The sequence below is a fragment of the Lolium rigidum genome, chromosome 5 (genome assembly GCF_022539505.1).
Source record: "Lolium rigidum isolate FL_2022 chromosome 5, APGP_CSIRO_Lrig_0.1, whole genome shotgun sequence".
In the NCBI taxonomy this organism is placed as follows: domain Eukaryota; kingdom Viridiplantae; phylum Streptophyta; class Magnoliopsida; order Poales; family Poaceae; genus Lolium; species Lolium rigidum.
Genome location: NC_061512.1, coordinates 197,875,157 through 197,893,969, shown reverse-complemented (window position 1 = coordinate 197,893,969; position 18,813 = coordinate 197,875,157). Strand labels below are relative to the sequence as shown.

Below are 18,813 nucleotides of genomic sequence, written 5' to 3'. Positions count from 1 at the left end.
ATGTCTGAAACATCATCTAATTCCACAAACCTATCATCTTCTATGTTGGTGGTAGTGCTATTATCACTTTCATTAGCTTCAGCATAACCCTTTTTCTTGTTGATCTTGCCTGGTAAAGTTCAAATGTAAACTTTCCGTGATTATTCAATTTTGTTTTCAAATGAAAATGAAATGAACTTCAACACGTTATAAAATGAACTTCGCATGTGTTTTCAAGGTGAACTGGCCCACAATAAGAACTTTCAGCAAGGCGAGATGAACTTCCGTCTCGTTCAAAGTGAACTTTCCAGGACGATGAATTGAACTTCTGGCATGTAATTCACTGGATAATTCACATGCTAATTTCCTCTTTATTAAACAAGGATATAGTTCTTTCAAAAAAAAAAAGCTAGCAGCATCACAAAATACCAAATAACTGAATATACACACAATAGATCGGAGGAGGAATAAGGAATGTATATACTGTACCACGGTGTCCAAGCGGAAAGGAAGTTCAGAGGCGACATGTATGGAGCTCAGAGCGGCGCTTGGAGAAGTTCATGGTGACGTTCGTGTAGGTTCAGAGCGGCGGTGGCGCCATCTAAACTTCCAGCTCACATGAACTGAACTTCAAAAAGGGAAAACGAACTGTCCAATATTCGCAAAGGGCTCATTCTTTCTAATGTGAACTAACATCTGATGTAGTTGTATCTTGCATGTATGCCTGCATATAAAGTAAAAATAAAGTAACTAACTGTCATCAAAAAATAAAAGGCAAGGATAAGGAAAAACACAAGGAATCCAGAACCAGCTGTGCAACCTACTCTGAATCATCTAGTGTAACTCGCATAAATGTAAAACAAGCAATATCTATACCTGGGCAAATGATACAGAAAAGAAAGGTAGCTTATAAGTATTCGTGTTGGTTTTAGCATATAAAGGCAATAAATCAAGTAATATATATGGACCAGAATTTAAATAATAGTGAACTTTGCTTTCATGCACTGAACCGGTTTAGAACAAAGAGTGAACTTCTGTACATATTTGAAATCCAACTTTTTCTAAATTAGGAGTGTCAAAATAGACAGATATATTCCTGTGGGAATTATTCTAGAAATATATTTTTTCTTTATAGACATAAAAGCAAATTTTAATGAAGTGGACTTTGGCTTTTCAGTAAACAAACCTCTATAGCTTTGTCAAGTGGATTTTATGTCTTCAGAGTAAATCAAACTTCTTTTGCAAATCAAATCATATTGTTTCAGCCAAAAAATTGTATAATAAAAAAAGATTAGTTTCCTGGTAACATAAATCTGAACTTTCAAGTAGACAAATGTTCACTTCCAGGCAATTACAATGCGAACTTGCCGAGAAAATGGAGATTTCCTGCGCGGACAAATAGAACCATTTTTTGTACAGAATTGAACTTCTGCTAATAGACAAATCGAACTGCACACAATTCCACACAAAATAGAACCAAAACTTCCTCCCTCTGCTAATTTCTTTTACTCCTCCGTAATCGATTTTGAGTGGAGGAGCAACAAGCACTATCCATACCTCGGCCAAATGATTCAAGAAACAAAGGTAGCTTCTAAATATCGGTAGATATGAAGTCAATCCGTTAAGCAAGTTGGATGCACCAGAATTAGAACAAGAGTGAACTTCAGTTTTTCATGTACTGAACCGGTCTAGAACAATAAGTGAACTTCTTTAGAAAATGCAAGAACTTTTTTGTAAATTATAGGAGCGTCAACACATACAACACTATTATTGCAAATTCTCTGTGAATATTGGGCAAAAATTCCGCTCACCTTCACGGGACATGGCGGGGACTGGGAGGAGTTCAGAAGCGCCTCGGGGAGAGTTCAGACACACGCTATGGGGGTGTCCAGCTATTATTCACACTTCAAATGGTATAGACTCCCAACAGCCCCAAGGTGCAGATAAAGGCTTCAAACTACAAAAGTAAGAAAAAAAATGACACAATTATAAGTCTATTTGGTTGAGGCATTCAAGGACAACCAGATTGTAAGAATAAGGTTCCATTGACACACACCTGCAGCTGGTGAAAATCCTCTCTGGTAAGGAACTGCACAAATCGAGGAACAACACCTGACTGGATAGCTTCTTCGAAATTTTGGCATATCATTAAGAATTTATATTTTCCGATCTTATCACTGGAGTGCAACATCAACTCAAATTCACACCTTCTTTTTGTTTAAACGGACAAGCAGACAAAAAGAGCTCCTGGAATATAAAATGTGAACTTCACATGTGAACAATATGAACTTCTTATTTTTTCCTTCTATATTGCAAATTATAGTACTTTTTCAAATATAAGATACCAATCACAGCAATCATCTTTTGTAAACAGCAATATGAATTGACTTCATTATTTATATAAGGCGAACTTCCAATGTGCAAAGAGCAAACTGCAGCATGGCCTACGATGAACTGTGCCATGGCCACTGGGTCACAGACGATACTAAGGAGAAGTGAACTATAAGGATTAGAATAAGTGAACTTCACCCATCCTGTGCCCGTCCCGGCGAAGCCTAGGAGGAAGGGTATGAGAGAAATATGAACTTCACTTCACCGAAATGGCGGCAGTTCAGACTATTAATTAGCAGCAGTTCAGAAGTGAACTAGATGCATTTAAAAACCATCAGTAGTCCAACACCGCTCTAGCAGCAATTCATTCATAAAAAAAATCGAATTACAATTTTTTGTGTTGCGAAAGTTAACTCCCATGCAGATGGAAGTGAACTTTCCCGTTGATATAAAGTGAACTTTTTGTCGGAAAAAAGTGAAATGCGGAGAGTTCTCTATTCTGATGAAAAAATATGCAGGGAGCAGATTCTATTTGTGTATCTGTGCATCAAGAAAGAAATGCGGAGAGTTTTCTATCGCAATTCTGAATAATGATAAGATAACAAGGCCATCATCGAAAGGATCAGGCCGACATGTTTTTTCAATTACCTTGGAAGCTGCGCTCCCACATCTGAACTTCGCTTGACTCCACCGGCCGGACAACAAATGGAGAATGGCCTGGTTCTACCCAAACACCTAGAAATATACAAGTGAACTTTGACAATAGTTTACTGCGACATTTGTTGGTATCTTTGTGTAACTCAGATAGATGACCTGTCCTAAATACATAAGTGTACAACCGGGTGAACTATGAAGGCATAGATAAGTTGCATCTCTGAAAGCTAATTATTTTTGCAATACACAATTGATAATATACAGAAGACTATGATGGCATAATTAAAAACAGGTGAACTTCCCCTCATAGGCGAAGTGAACTTTTACTCGATAAAATAGTGAATTTCAGAAGATAAAATAGTGAATAAGCTACATAGTATACCCATCCATGTTTTTCAATTTTTCTCAGAAATGAATCACCCTAATGTGGCAGCCAGGTGCGGCCTGATCGAACTGCCTTTTTCAATCCAAACTGAACTTCCTCTAATAAATGAACTCCCCGTGAATACCAAACGAACTACCAAAATGATGAACTTTTTGGATAGAAGAAGGTAAAGTTACAAAATGAAGAGCACTGCCTATTTTCTCCTATGTGCACTTCCATACATATACTTTGTATTTAGTTCTCTGTAAAATAGCATGCAAGCAGCATAAATTATAAAGAAAAGTGGATGCAAATATAAGAAAAGTAGACAAAGTGAAGAAATTAATCACACGGTCGGATGGGACAAGCAGCAGTATAAATTCAACGGAAAAGGTATCCAAATATAAAAACAAGCGGACAAGGATATTTCTAGTTTGAATGACCGTAAAGTTGTTTCTAGTTTGAAATGATTCTCCAATCAAATGGGCTTCTCAGGGATATTTCCTCCCTCTATTTTCTCATACAATGAACTACCAGATTTTGGATAAGTGCACTGCATGCAATAACGGTAGAGTTGAATCCTCCATAATATAGAATAAATAAATATTACACAACTGCACAGTTAAAATGCCATTGAATCTAATACTCAGTTTTTGAAAGAAAAAAATGCAAGAGGAAGAATAAATGCATGCTCTGCAACATGTGTACAGTCTGAACTTCATGGCAAGAATTTTTCCAATTCCACAACTAATTGCACTCCCACATAATTCACAAGAAAATGAATTTCTTTTTTATGGACAAAGTAGACTACGCGTTTTGTACAAACCGAACTTCCTAAGATCTGAACTTCAGATGGCATCGAATACAACAACAGAGAAGGTATGACATGGAATCAAAGTAGAGGCACAAGGCTCCGGTGCCCGAGGCCATTACCTGCGTTGAAGGGCGTGGCGGCACGCTGTAGGAGCAGGGGCGGGGCAGCGCGCTCGAGGAGGAGGGTGCGGGGCGGCGCGCTAGGGGGAGGAGGAGGCGGGGCCGCACGCTGGGGGAGGATGGAGCGGGCCGCGCGCTAGGGGAGGAGGAGGGGGCGGGGCCGCGCGCTAGGGAAGGAGGAGTCAGGGCGGCAATCTTGCCCATGGGTCTGGGCGCCCATGGGCACCCGACCCGAATGGGTAGGGTATGGGTCGAATATTTAGCCCATTGGTCATGCCCATGGGTAACCCGATTAGTTATGGGTAGGGTATGGGCATAAGGTCGTGCCCGTGGGTAACCCGATGGGTCGCTCGATTAGTATTGATAATTAAATAAATGTATATTCTATATAACAATTAGTCTTTTGTTTGATGTAAATACACTTGATACCACACACAAAAGCAAACACTTGGTTGCTAGGTAGTAAGAAACTAGACTTAAACATTTGTTAAGTTTGTTTTGTGCCAAAGCTAGTTCTTAGTTCCTACCGGTCCATGTAAAATACGACATGGCTTCCATGCCTTTCACTGGCACAGTGCCTCACTAGCTCCTGAAGTGATGCATGGATCAGTAGTCTTCCAGTTAGTACCACCCCACCAAGAGAAAAATGAATGTAGGATAGCTGCCTATATAAGGAACCGCAAAACCAAGTACCCGAGACTTGAGTGTGGTCTATAATGGAAAATGTTTTGTAAATGACCTGATGGCTTTGCAAAGTTAAGATGGTGCTATTTGATGGGTTGTCTACAGACCCGATGGGTGCCCGGTTGGGTTGGGTGACCCGATGGGTGTGGGCATGGGTATGCGCTTAGACCCATGGGCAGGGTCATGGGCACGGACCTCGCCCGTTTGTTAAATGGGCATGGGTCTGGGAGAGGTCGACCCGGTCAAACCCGACCCGATTGCCAGCCTTAAGGAGGAGGCAGGGCCGCGCGCTGGGGGAGGAGGGGACAGCGCGGCGCGGCCCGATGCGATGCGCTGGGGGAGGAAAGGGCGGGGCGGCGCGATGGGGGAGGAGGGGGCGGGGCGGCGCGACGGGGGAGGAGGGGGCAGGGCGGCGCGACGCGCTAGGGAGGACGGAGCGGGGCGGCGCGACGCGCTGGGGAGGACGGAGCGGGGCGGCACGCCGATTTGGGGGAGGACGGAGCGGGCGGCGCGCTAGGAGAAGATGGGGACAGGGTTGATGCGGGCTGCCGCCCGGAAGAAGGTTAAGCGGGATTTGGGTTGGGCGACTAGGGGTGAAAGTGGGCAGAGAGGTGGGAGGTTCAGTGTTGAGTTGGTCGGTTAGTTTTTTTGGGTGGTACGAGGGGGTTCTAGAATAACTATTCTAGAACCCCTCTTAAGGGGGGTTCGAGAATAGTCCAGCTCTATATATATATATATATATATATATATATATATATATATATATATATATATATATATATATATATATATATATATAGAGCCCAACTATTCTCGAACCCCTCCTAAGAGGGGTTCTAGAATAGCTATTCTCGAACCCCTGCCACCTATCCAGTCCAGCGAACCGAACCGGCCCGAAGAAAAAACCGACCAGCCCACCCGACTCCCCGTCGATCCCCACATTCTTCCTCCCCGAACTCCCTCATCTGGCTGAGCCCAAAAATTCCCACGACCTTCTTCCCTACCGCCGGGCGCACCGCGCCGCCGCCCCGACCCAAGTCCTGCTCCGCCTTCTTCCCGGCGGCAGCCCGCATCGCCGCCCCGACCTGAACTCCCGCTCCGCCTTCTTCCCGGCGGAAGCCCGCATCACCACCCATCCTTCTTCCCTGGCGGCAGACCAAATCGCCGCACGCCTCCTTCCTCGGTAGCAGCATCGCCTTCTTCCCCACCGGAAACACCGCATCCCGCGCCGCCACCTTCTTCCCTGGGCTGCACCATCCACCGGGCGCTGCAGGTTCCCGGCTCCATAGCGGGCCGCCAGGAGGACGCCCACCTCCGCCGCGATCTGCAGGCCCCGACCACCGTGCTTCTTCCCGACGTCCTCAGCGCCGTTCGCCGCCCTCTAATCTCATGCGCAACGGTAAGACCTCCCAATCCCGCCTGGACACCCCTCCCCCCTACCCGAGCTAGACCTATCCCCGATCTGAAACGGACGTCCTCGCGTGGTCCGTGCTGCCCGTTACCTTCTCACCAGAGAGGCCCGCCCCGAGCTCAAATCTTTTATCGGCGAAGTTCACATCCATCTGTGAGGAAAAATTTCATATTTTTCGATCAGAAAGTTTAATGTTGTTCAGGCTATTCAAACTAGAAAACTCACTTAGTGTTTCCTGGGATTTCATTGCAATTTCACAAGTACTATGTTCAGGAAGTAGACATCGAACTGCAGAAATTTGCCGAACTTTAGACTATTCATACTAGCAAGTTCACTCTTGTTTCATGGGATTTCATTGAAAGTTCACAACTAGTATGTTCGGGAAGTAGACATTGACATGCAAATATAAATCACCAGCCAGGAAGTTCACAATTTGTAGCCAGTGGAGTTTACTCTTCCCTTGCAGTAGTTCAATTTTTATTAGAATTTCTCAGTCAATAGCGGTTAGACGTCCACTCTGAAAAGCAATACGAAAAGTGTCGGGGTTCGCAAGTGACACAGCGGAAGAGTGGGAGTTTTGCGGCGCCACCGTATGGATTCCAATGTCTGTTCTTCTTGTCATGTTGCCATCGTGATGTGTATGTTTTGATTTTTGGACATGATAGCCAGTGAGAGTTTTTTTTTACAAAATATATGAAATGTGAGCTCAAGATTATCATTCTGGAAGTTCGCATAATCTATTTCACACAGTACACTTACTTTTTAGTCGAGAAGTTCGCTTCATGTATGTGTGAATTCAGATGTCAAAATGAGGGAAGTTCAGAAAGGAAAACTGATACCATAGAAAATATAGCATCGATAATGTTTCTGTTCCGGATGGTTCACTTTTTTATTTTAGAAATAGAAGTTCACTTATTCGGCATCCACAGTTCAGCTCGCAAGAATCAAGTTTATTTTAGTAGTTTTGGGCTGTTTACTTATTCGGCATCCGTTGTTCACATGAATATGGGAAGTACTTCACATTTGGCATTGGTGCAGTTCACTGTTAGCCACGGTTCAACTCAGTTTGTCGTTGATTCTCACAAGTATGCTGCATCCTCTGAACTTCTGTACTAGGGCTTTAGATTTGGCATTGGTGTTATTTTCTTTCAGTTCAGAGATCTCATAGTTTGCTTTAGATTTTATCTTGCAGACTTGATTTAAGTTAAAATCTCTTCATCCTGGCAACAACAAAAGTTACCTTTTTGCACCATTAATGTTTCTGATGCGAAAGTTAGTAGATGAAAACACATTATGCGTTTGTTGATGTGTGATGCGGATTAGACAAAGAGAAGTTCATTCCATTTGCAAGGCAAACTCAAAGTTTATTTTCAGGGGAGTTCATTGCTTCTGTACTGTAGCTGCTGACTCCAGCCGGATTCCACTGCAGCAGCTTGCTCATGTCAGAGGCCAATGGACCTCAACATCCACTAGACTTCACCGTGTGCCCTTTTGAACCTACCATGAATACCACTCCGAACTCCAGGTTATGTAGTTAAGCTACCTGGTATTTCTTGTTACTTGGAAGTTTACCAGGAATTAATCAAGGTGAACACTGGTCGTGTAAGTTCTATAAAATCATGTCACGTGTCAGAATATTATGTCATATTTTCATGGATATTCAACAGGATATATATAGCTTGAAAAATTAGAAGTTCACCTCATCCATATCCGAAGTTTACTTATATATGTTGGGAAAATATTTTGAGAGTTCAATCTAAATATGCTCGTACATCCTTAATGTTTTTTCAATTTTTGTGTTGTATTTCTAAATTGAAGTGCAGATTAAAGTGTATGGTAGTTTCTTAGCTTTCACTTTTATTCCCTATAGCATTTTTGGTGATTGTAAAAAATCATGGTGTACTGCTGCAGATGGATCGTCAAGCTTGATCACGAGCAGGGCACGAAGCAGCAGGTCGCTCAGGTAGTTTTCTCATATTCCTGAGTGCAGCATTGAGCGGATCTCTTGATTATTTATAGCAGTCGGATTAGGACGAAAAGGGAGTTCACTTTTAGGCAGTAATTCATTCAGTTGTAACAGTATGCTTGCATCTTTACGGAAGTTCAATTCAATTGCTGTCAACATACGTGTTTTCTGAAATAAATCTGTTTCATGATTTTCTTATATATTATAATGAATTGGGTCTCATATTTCCGCAAGGGTCATTTAGTTTCCTAGAAATTCAACACTGTATGTCGAGAAAAGGTTTTGCAAAAGTTCACTCTTTCATGTCTCGAAGTTCGCTCTTTCTTGACAGAGTTCATAAGTTTGATCATTTTTTTAAGGAAGCACACCAAAATTTCTTCGGGAAGCTCACTTGGTTCTTGCATTAAGTTTTGTTTTTAATACAAAGTGTGCTGCTTGTGAATCAAAATTATTATCCAGGAAGTTCAGTACAATAAATAACGGGTATGCTTTTTTTTTCAACAAAAAGTTCAGTGTGTTACAACAGGGATTATACATTATAGTTAGGAACGTTCACTTTTCCCCATCTAGAAGTTCATTAATTCTTAACATTGAATAGATGGTGATCTTCCGGTTGAATACTAGAAAAAGCAAATAGCGCATTTCGATTTCTGGAAGAGGTAGTTAAAACCTACACATTTTCTGATATACTCTTGTCACTACAGTGCTAAATACTAATTACAGAGAAGTATTGGAAAAATTCTAGCCATGAAGTTCAGACTGTACACATGTTGCAGAGCATGCATTTATTCTTTCTCTTGCATTTTTTTCAAAAACTGAATATTAGATTCAACGGTATTTTAACTGTGCGGTTGTGTAATGTTTATTTATTCTATATTATGGAGGATTCAACTCTAAAGTTATTGCAGGCAGTGCACTTATCTAAAATCTGGTAGTTCATTGTATGAGAAAATAGAGGGAGGAAATGTCCCTGAGAAGCCCATTTGATTGGAGAATCATTTCAAACTAGAAACAACTTTACGGTCATTCAAACTAGAAATATCCTTGTCCGCTTGTTTTTATATTTGGATACCTTTTCCGTTGAATTTATACTGCTGCTTGTCCCATCCGACTGTGTGACTAATTTCTTCACTTTGTCTACTTTTCTTATATTTGGATCCACTTTTCTGTATAATTTATGCTGGTTGCATGCTATTTTACAGAGAACTAAATAGAAAGTATATGTATGGAAGTGCACATAGGAGAAAATAGGCAGTGCTCTTCATTTTGTAACTTTACCTTGTTCTATAAAAAAGTTCATCATTTTGGTAGTTCGTTTGGTATTCACGGGGAGTTCATTCATTAGAGGAAGTTCAGTTTGGATTGAAAAAGATAGTTCGGTCAGGCCGCACCTGGCTGCCGCATTAGGGTGATTCATTTCTGAGCAAAATTGAAAAACATGGATGGTATACTATGTAGCTTATTCACTATTTTATCTTCTGAAATTCACTATTTTATCGAGTAAAAGTTCACTTCGCCTATGAGGGGGAGTTCACCTATTTTTAATTATGCCATCATAGTCTTCTGTATATTATCAATTCTGTATTGCAAAATAATTAGCTTTCAGAGATGCAACTAATCTATGCCTTCATAGTTCACAAAATAAAGTTCCGGTTGTACACTTATGTATTTAGGACAGGTCATCTATCCGAGTTACACAAAGGTACCAACAAATGTCGCAGCAAACTATTGACAAAGTTCACTTGTATATTTCTAGGTGTTTGGGTAGCACCAGGCCATTCTCCATTTGTTGTCCGGCCGGTGGAGTCAAGCGAAGTTCAGATGTGGGAGCCCAGCTTCCAAGGTAATTGAAAAAACATGTCGGCCTGATCCTTTCGATGATGGCCTAGTTATCTTATCATTATTCAGAATTCCTATAGATAACTCTCCTCATTTCTTTCTTGATGCACAGATTCACAATAGAATCTGCTCCCTGCATATTTTTTCATCAGAATAGAAAAATCTCCGAATTTCACTTTTCTCCGACAAAAAGTTAACTTTATATGAACAGGAAAGTTCACTTCCATCTGCACGGGAGTTAACTTTAGCAACACAAAAAATTGAAATTCGATTTTTTTAATGAATGAATTGCTGCTAGAGCGGTGTTGGACTGCTGATGGTTTTTAAATGCATCTAGTTCACTTCTCTGCTAATTAGTATTCTGAACTGCCGCCATTTCGGTGAAGTGAAGTTCATATTTTTCTCATACCCTTCCTCCTAGGCTTCGCCGGGACGGGCACAGGATGGGTGAAGTTCACTTCTTCTAATCCTTATAGTTCACTTATCCTTAGTATCGTCTGTGACCCAGTGGCCATGGCGCAGTTCATCGTAGGCCATGGTGCAGTTTGCTCTTTGCACATTGGAAGTTCGCCTTATATAAATAATGAAGTCCATTCATATTGCTATTTACAAAAAGATGATTGCTGTGATTGGTATCTTATATTTGAAAAAGTACTATAATTTGCGATATAGAAGGAAAAATAAGAAGTTCATATTGTTCACATGTGAAGTTCACATTTTATATTCCTGCCTCGTACACTAAACTGCTGTTGTTACCGCTTCTCGACTACTGCTGCTTATGAGTGAGTAATTTTGTTTACAGATGTTGTGTTGGAGGTTCACCTATTTTTGGTCGTAAACTGTTTAATTACCCATTGCTCTTTCATACTTGCATGTAAGAGAATTGTAAAAATAGAGCATCAAGAGTGCACTCGTGCTATGAGTTCGTCTTTTCTTTTTCAGGAAGTTCACTTTGTCGTATCTCTTAACTGTAGGTATTTTTTACAATGCATAGCATTTGTTTGCTTGAACTTGGAGTTCAGAAATGTGTGGTAGGATAATTGCAGCAGTGCACTTGTTTCGCGAGAGAAGTCCGCATGTATATATCAGGAAGGCGTCAGTTCTGCATCTGAGCATGCTACCTCTATCTCCAATTTATTTCTTGTCTCTCTAGTTAATTTATACACTGGACATTTATCCTCTGCATCAATTTATTATGGATAAGTTTGATAGCTTTAAAGATAGAAGTTCATGTCTTTCAAATTTGAAGTTTACTTATTATTGTTTTGGAAGTTTCCTTCGTCCACTAGATTTGATACAAAAGTACACAACAGAAAAATTGCGAAGTTCATGCTCTGCTGCCAGCAAACATGAAGTGCACATGCTGCATGGTAGTTCGGTTTTCAAAGTTTCACTGTGAGCGGTTCAGTTATTTCATAGTTCATTTTTTAACAGTTCGCTTCGAACACGAGGAAGTCTCAATTTGTACTACATGGTAGTTCATTTCAGTTTTACATGAAACAGATTAAATGCTCATAGCGAGTTCATTGTTGTAGATTGAAGTTCACTCCGTAATAAAGTGAAGTTCAATAGATACAAAAATACTAAAGTTGGCTTTGTACATACTTAAAGCCAGTGCTCGAATAATTTGTGTTTACAGGAAAACAATTATTAGTAAAGAGTTATGTGACAGTGACTAACAACATCTTGTTTTGTCAGATAAAAACTCGGTAAACACTATGGGGCTTCCTAACTCCAGCCAGGGCAAGGACGTACCTTCCATTTTCCTTCACTTGTTAGAATAATCGAGAGTCCACTTATCAAGCTATCTTCTATGGTGTCAGCAGCCATCCTCCTCCTAGGCGCTGGACTCGCATGGACTTCCTGCTGGTAAGACCTGAACTTATTTCAATGCTGTAAATGTGACTTGAAGCGGCAGTTCACTTAGTAACTCCGTGTAGTTCAGTTCGCACCATCCTCAGAACGACACACAGCTAATGTAGATTGGTATTCTTCTAACTAGGAGTACTAGCTGGACTTGCCCTGGGTATTTCCTTTTTCTTAAGAAAACTAGTAGTTGGAGTACCTATCTAACTTCTGGTTTCAAATTGGCAAGTCAATAGGTGCTTAGCACTACTCGATCCTGATGTAGTTAAGCTAGCTACAGTATGTATGTTGTCATGAACAAGAATCCAACTTTGGCTGTTTTAACTTGGTTGTGTTGTTCTTTTGCAGGTGTAGACTTTGTGATGGATACGTGGGTGTACTCACTTGGCCACCAGGTGCATGTATGTTACTATTGCCAGATTGATTCCCAGGTGATACAATTTAGAGTCGACAGAGGTCGGTTGATCAGGTCAATGCAGGGAGGGAGGCATGATCCGTCCAGGTCAACAAGACAAGAAATCATGTGCATATGCAGGGCGTAGGCACATGCATCATTGTTTGATCATATATGCAAGTGGATATTGAATGAGTATTGTATCTTCTAGACATGGGGCATGAAATTGCGGTTCAGGAGAACTGGCGTGGGTTGTTTGGCAAGTTTTTTCCCTTTCATTTATATTTTCCTTTTTTGCTCTGTATAGACAACAAAAATGGAAATTTATTTTTTTCTAACCGAGGAGTTCATTCTTCATTTATATGTTGAATTTTTAAATAGAGAAAGTTCAGTTTTAATTTTGGAGCAGTTCGCTATGTTTATGATACTATTTGAGTTAAATTAGAAGATAAAAAATGCACTTGAAAATGAAAATGTAAAGTTTGACTTTATTTGTCCATCATGGGTTTGGTATTTTTATTTCGGTATAAAAGTTCACTTTGGTAGCTATATGATCTCTTCACTTGGGAGCGCTCTATTGCCAAGCCATGTACTAGCTATGTTCTACTTTTACCGAGTAGAAGTTAATGTATGAGCCAGGTTAAATTTGGTGCAGGTGGGTTATAATACTTCAATGCAACTGACAGGAATAAGTGCCCCCACCGAGCCAATCAAACCAGCCCGAAACCCATGCAACGACTGGAATACTTGAGAAACTTGTGTCCATTGCTTGTCCGTTGAAAGTTCACTTGCTAATGTAGCGAAATTCACTCATATGTACTAGGAAGTTCATAATTTTCGGAAATATACTTTTTTTGGAAGTTCACGTTATACTTGAAAAAACAGAGAAAAATGGTGTTCGTCACGAAGTTCACTTTTGGTCCAGGCAAAGTTCGCTCGCGTGTATTTGGAAGGCAGCGCATGCGTAGGACGTGGAAATTATACATGCAGACAAATATCGTCCCTGTGAAGTATAATTTTATTACATGCCTGGAACTTTTATACCGCGATCGGAAGTTCACTAACAGATATCAGGAAGTTCACTTCTATATTCGAGCACCTCACGCACTCTGTTTTTCTGGACGGAAATCATACGCATAGAAATCGTCCGTACAACCACCGATTGCGCAAATCGACCAACTCAACGTACAATTAGCACTAATATAACTCTACTAATACTCCAACATATCGCAATGCCACACCTAATCAATCTAGATGAGCCAATTTCGAAATGTTCTTGTGTCGGCGTTATCTTCACTTTTATGTATTTCTGAAATTAAACTAAAACCATTTAGAATTTGGAAAAACATTCAACATAAAAAAGATTCGCCTAATCAATATCTTTTCAACGCAATATCATTTGGAAAAATCCGATGAGTGGTTCGGAAATATGCCCCAAACACAGTTCGAAAAACCGAGAAGTTCGAAAAACGTGATCACGTATTTTCAAATCTGCTCTTAAACTATAGAGAATTTAGAAAAGTGTTCTTCACGAAAAAGGTGCGTCTAGTCAGCACCTTTCCAACGGCATATCATACGCATCATTCCGATAAACGGTTTGAAAACTGGAACCCCAAAACTGTACATAAATAGAGAAATCCGCGAAAACGTCATTTTTGTATATTTCAAATTAGTTTTAATCAATATGGAATTTGGGAAAACAATGAACACGAAAAAGATGCGAAATTTCTGTGCCAATCCAATGGTATATTATACGCATCAATCCGATAAGCGGTTTGAAAATCATCATGAAAATACTATCCGCATGAACATGCAATTCGGGTATTCCGTCGAGAAGTTCACTAGGAAAACACCCGGAAGTTCAGAAAGGGTTCGAGAATAGTTATTCTCGAACCGGTTCGAGAATAGCAGACCTATATATATATATATATATATATATATATATATATATATATATTGACGCGGATTTTCTAACCGCATGGCTAGCTGTGCATAGGCCGGCTGCCGTTGGATAAAGGGAGCATGTGTGCTGACGCTAGTAGATTGGCTCCCTTGTTATTGTGCTGAGTTAACGATGTTAGGTTCTGCCGTCTGGGCGCATGTGGCAGGACATGCACGTGGAGCTAAGCAAAAACATCATGCGTAGAAACTCTAAATGATGGAGTGACTTGAATTCTGCACGGTTTTGTTGAGACTATTCAAGTGCATGTCATTCTTTTGCTCTCATCAGTGATGGCCACATGCTTCTCCGTATGGTTTGGCTGATCAGTAGATTCTCAGAATCTTAGCTACATTTTTGTTGCCACGCAGATGATACAAGTTGACACGACCAGATAGATATTTTCGCTAGCTTCATAAGACCATTTTCTGGCTAGTGTTTCATCCACTGTATTTCATAACAATGAAACCAACTGAAAAAACAAACTGAAAAAACAATCGAACCAACTGAAAAAACAAACTGATTTCATAACATAGAACGATTTACATGGAAGCGTGCACCCATAAGACAGTAATCAATCATTGCTTAACAAGATACATTAATTTGTTCCAGTACCCTATCCAAGTTACATCAAGGTTCTCCAACTACGGAGGCCTCCTCGTTCTCAGTCATAAAACTCGTGCTTGGAGTAGCGATCGTGAAGATAGTACCAGCTGCTATCCCTAGCAGCATTGTCGGTCAGGCATTTGGCATATAATTCAATCCCATGTCCACAATAGGAGAACCACCACGGCTACTGCCATCGCTGGCCTTGACGCCGGTGAAGCGAACTCCATGCGGCGCACATAGTAGATGAGCAGGATGGTGCAGGTGTATGAGGCCATGGTATGCACAGCGACCAACAATTGTCCACCACACAGGTACAGGGAAGCAAGCACGGTGAAAGCCATCATTGTCCAGAACCAGGCGGGCACCATGTCTGAAAGGAAACTCAAATTCAGCCGAACAGCTACTGTAAATCAGTAAACAAGAACAAGCTTTGATTCAATTGATTACCTGACTGATTGTTTTGGTTGTGCAAATTTTTACATTAATGACTCCATTAGCTTCAGTACCAGATACATTAGCTTCAGTAAAAGATTGTCAGCTGATCCAAAAAAATATTAGTCTCCAAAAAAGCAAAACTCAGTCAAGTGAGAGAAAGGGATTACATCACATTTGGATCCAAAATTGTTGGAGCTGGAGCAACAGCAGACTCTCATTCTAGCTTTTCCCCAAAACAACACGTCAAACAAACAAATCCAATTCGGATTTTTCCATTCAGCACGATATGAAGGGAAAATCAATATGTTGCCTAGCATCTACCAGTGAATAATTGAGGTGAATCGTGAGCAACAGAAACAATCTTATTGTCTGTGAAACCACTATCACTCACAAAACCCAGGGAAACAACCAATCTTCACTGCGCTATGATTGTTCATGGTCTCCACTGCGTCCTTACTAAACCAAACAAAAACTGACATTAACGCTGCCAAATAATGATTCCAAAATGCTAATTGGGGTTGGATCATGGCCGCTATCAAAATATCAATAAGAAAATTCCATGACCATACTCTAAAATTCTACTATTAATTTGAATGACCATGGGACCTGGAAACACGATGCAAAAAATATCAGCAAGTAATCGAGATCAGAAACATGGTAAAAAATCGAGATTTGAGAAAAGGGGAAGGGGTCATGATACGTCTCCAACGTATCGATAATTTCTTGTGTTCCATGCCACATTATTGATGTTATCTACATGTTTTATGCACACTTTATGTCATATTCGTGCATTTTCTGGAACTAACCTATTAACAAGATGCCGAAGTGCCGGTTCCGTTTTACTGCTGTTTTTGGTTTCAGAAATCCTAGTAACGAAATATTCTCGGAATCGGACGAAATCAACGCCAAAGTTCCTATTTTCATCGGAAGCATCCAGAACACCCGGGAAGGACCAGGGGGGGGCCACAGGGCCACCAAACCCTAGGCTGGCGCGGCCAGAGGGGGGGCCGCGCCGCCCTATGGTGTGGCCCCCCTGTCAGCCCTCCTGCGCCGCCTCTTCGCCTATATAAAGCCCCCGGATCAGAAAACCCGAGACCAATTGACGAAACCCACGAAACCTGCCGGAGCCGCCACCATCGCGAAGCCAAGATGCGGGGGACAGGATCTCTGTTCCGGCACCCTGCCGGAGCGGGGAAGTGCCCCGGAAGGCTTCTCCATCGACACCGCTGCCATCTCCACCGCCATCTTCATCACCGCTGCTGCTCCCATGAGGAGGGAGTAGTTCTCCATCGAGGCTCGGGGCTGTACCGGTAGCTATGTGGTTCATCTCTCTCCTATGTAGTTCAATACAATAATCTCATGAGCTGCCCTACATGATTGAGATTCATATGATGATGCTTGTAATCTAGATGTCATTATGCTAGTCAAGTGAGTTTTACTTATGTGATCTCCGGAGACTCCTCGTCCCACGTGTGTAAAGGTGACAGTGTGTGCACCGTGTGGGTCTCTTAGGCTAGATTTCACAGAATACTTACTCATTGAATGGCATAGTGAGGTGCTTATTTATATCTCTTTATGATTGCAGCATGTTGTATCACAATTTATCCATGTGCTACTCTAGTGATTTGTTATTAAAGTAGTTTATTCCTCCCGCATGTGTGCAAAGGTGACAGTGCGTGCACCGTGTTAGTACTTGGTTTATGCTATGATCATGATCTCTTGTAGATTATGGAGTTAACTATTGCTATGATAATATTGATGTGATCTATTCCTCCTACATATGCATGAAGGTGACGAGTGTGCATGCTATGCTAGTACTTGGTTTAGTAGCGTTGATCTATCTTACACTAAAGGTTACTTAAACATGAGCATTATTGTGGAGCTTGTTAACTCCGGCATTGAGGGTTCGTGTAATCCTACGCAATGTGTTCATCATCCAACAAAAGTGTAGAGTATGCATTTATCTGTTCTGTTATGTGATCGATGTTGAGAGTGTCCACTAGTGAAAGTCTATTCCCTAGGCCTTGTTCCTAAATACTACTGAGTTACTACTGCTTGTTTACTGTTTTACTGCGTTACTACTGCCGCAATACCACCACCATCAACTACACGCCAAGCACTTTTCTGGCACCGTTGCTACTGCTCATACTTATTTATACCACCTGTATTTCACTATCTCTTCGCCGAACTAGTGCACCTATTTGGTGTGTTGGGGACACAAGAGACTTCTTGCTTTGTGGTTGCCGGGTTGCATGAGAGGGATATCTTTGACCTCTTCCTCCCCGAGTTCGATAAACCTTGGGTATCCACTTAAGGGAAACTTGCTGCTGTTCTACAAACCTCTGCTCTTGGAGGCCCAACACTGTCTACGGGAAAGGAGGGGAACGTAGACATCAAGCACTTTTCCGGCGCCGTTGCCGGGGAGGAAAGGTAAACGGCACACACACACGGCAACCCCGGCAACCGGCACTTTTCCGGCGCCGTTGCCGGGGAGGAAAGGTAAAAAGGCTCTCATACTACGGTCTCGGGTAAAGTATTTTTCGGCGCCGTCGTGTGTGTGCTCAAAGCTATTTCCTTTAGATCCCGCAATTGCATCTTGTTGTTTCTTGTTTACACTAGTTTGGCATAATGTACAAGAGTGAGCTTCTTATTCTATTTCCTGATTTAAAACATGGATTGTTTGATGCGAAAATTAAAAAACCTATGAAATCTTCTTTGCATGCCGGTAGTAATATTAGTATGAACGCTTTGAACACCATTGTTGACAATAATATAGAAAGTTCTAAGCTTGGGGAAGTCTGGTTTGCATGATATTTTTAGTCCCCCAAGCATTGAGGAGAAAATTTTCTTTGATGATACTTTGCCTCCTATTTATGATGATTATAATGATAGTAGTCTTTTGGTGCCACCTACTATGGAGAGTGAATTTGATTATGATTACAATATGCCTCCTATATTTGATGATGAGAATAATAATGATAGCTACTTTGTTGAATTTGCTCCCACTACAACTAATAAAATTGATTATGCTTATGTGGAGAGTAATAATTTTATGCATGAGACTCATGATAAGAATGCTTTATGTGATAGTTATATTGTTGAGTTTGCTCATGATGCTACTGAAAGTTATTATGAGAGAGGAAAATATGGTTGTAGAAATTTTCATGTTACTAAAATGCCTCTCTATGTGCTGAAATTTTTGAAGCTACACTTGTTTTATCTTCCTATGCTTGTTACTTTGCTCTTCATGAACTTGTTTATTTACAAGATTCCTATGCATAGGAAGCATGTTAGACTTAAATGTGTTTTGAATTTGCCTCTTGATGCTCTCTTTTGCTTCACATACTATCTTTTGCGAGTGCATCATTAAAACTGCTGAGCCCATCTTAATGGCTAAAAAGAAAGAACT

The 18,813-nt window shown here is 41.0% G+C and overlaps 1 long non-coding RNA gene across 1 annotated transcript; it reads right to left on the bottom strand.

Annotated features, from left to right (window-relative positions):
* Nucleotides 1-14,867: 14,867 nt before the first annotated feature.
* On the bottom strand, nt 14,868-16,092 carry LOC124657990. The gene is made up of 2 exons (XR_006988964.1): nt 15,417-16,092; nt 14,868-15,339 (listed from the first exon to the last, which is right to left on the bottom strand). It is a non-coding gene; the product is annotated as an uncharacterized LOC124657990 (long non-coding RNA).
* Between the last annotated feature and the right edge of the window lie 2,721 nt (nt 16,093-18,813).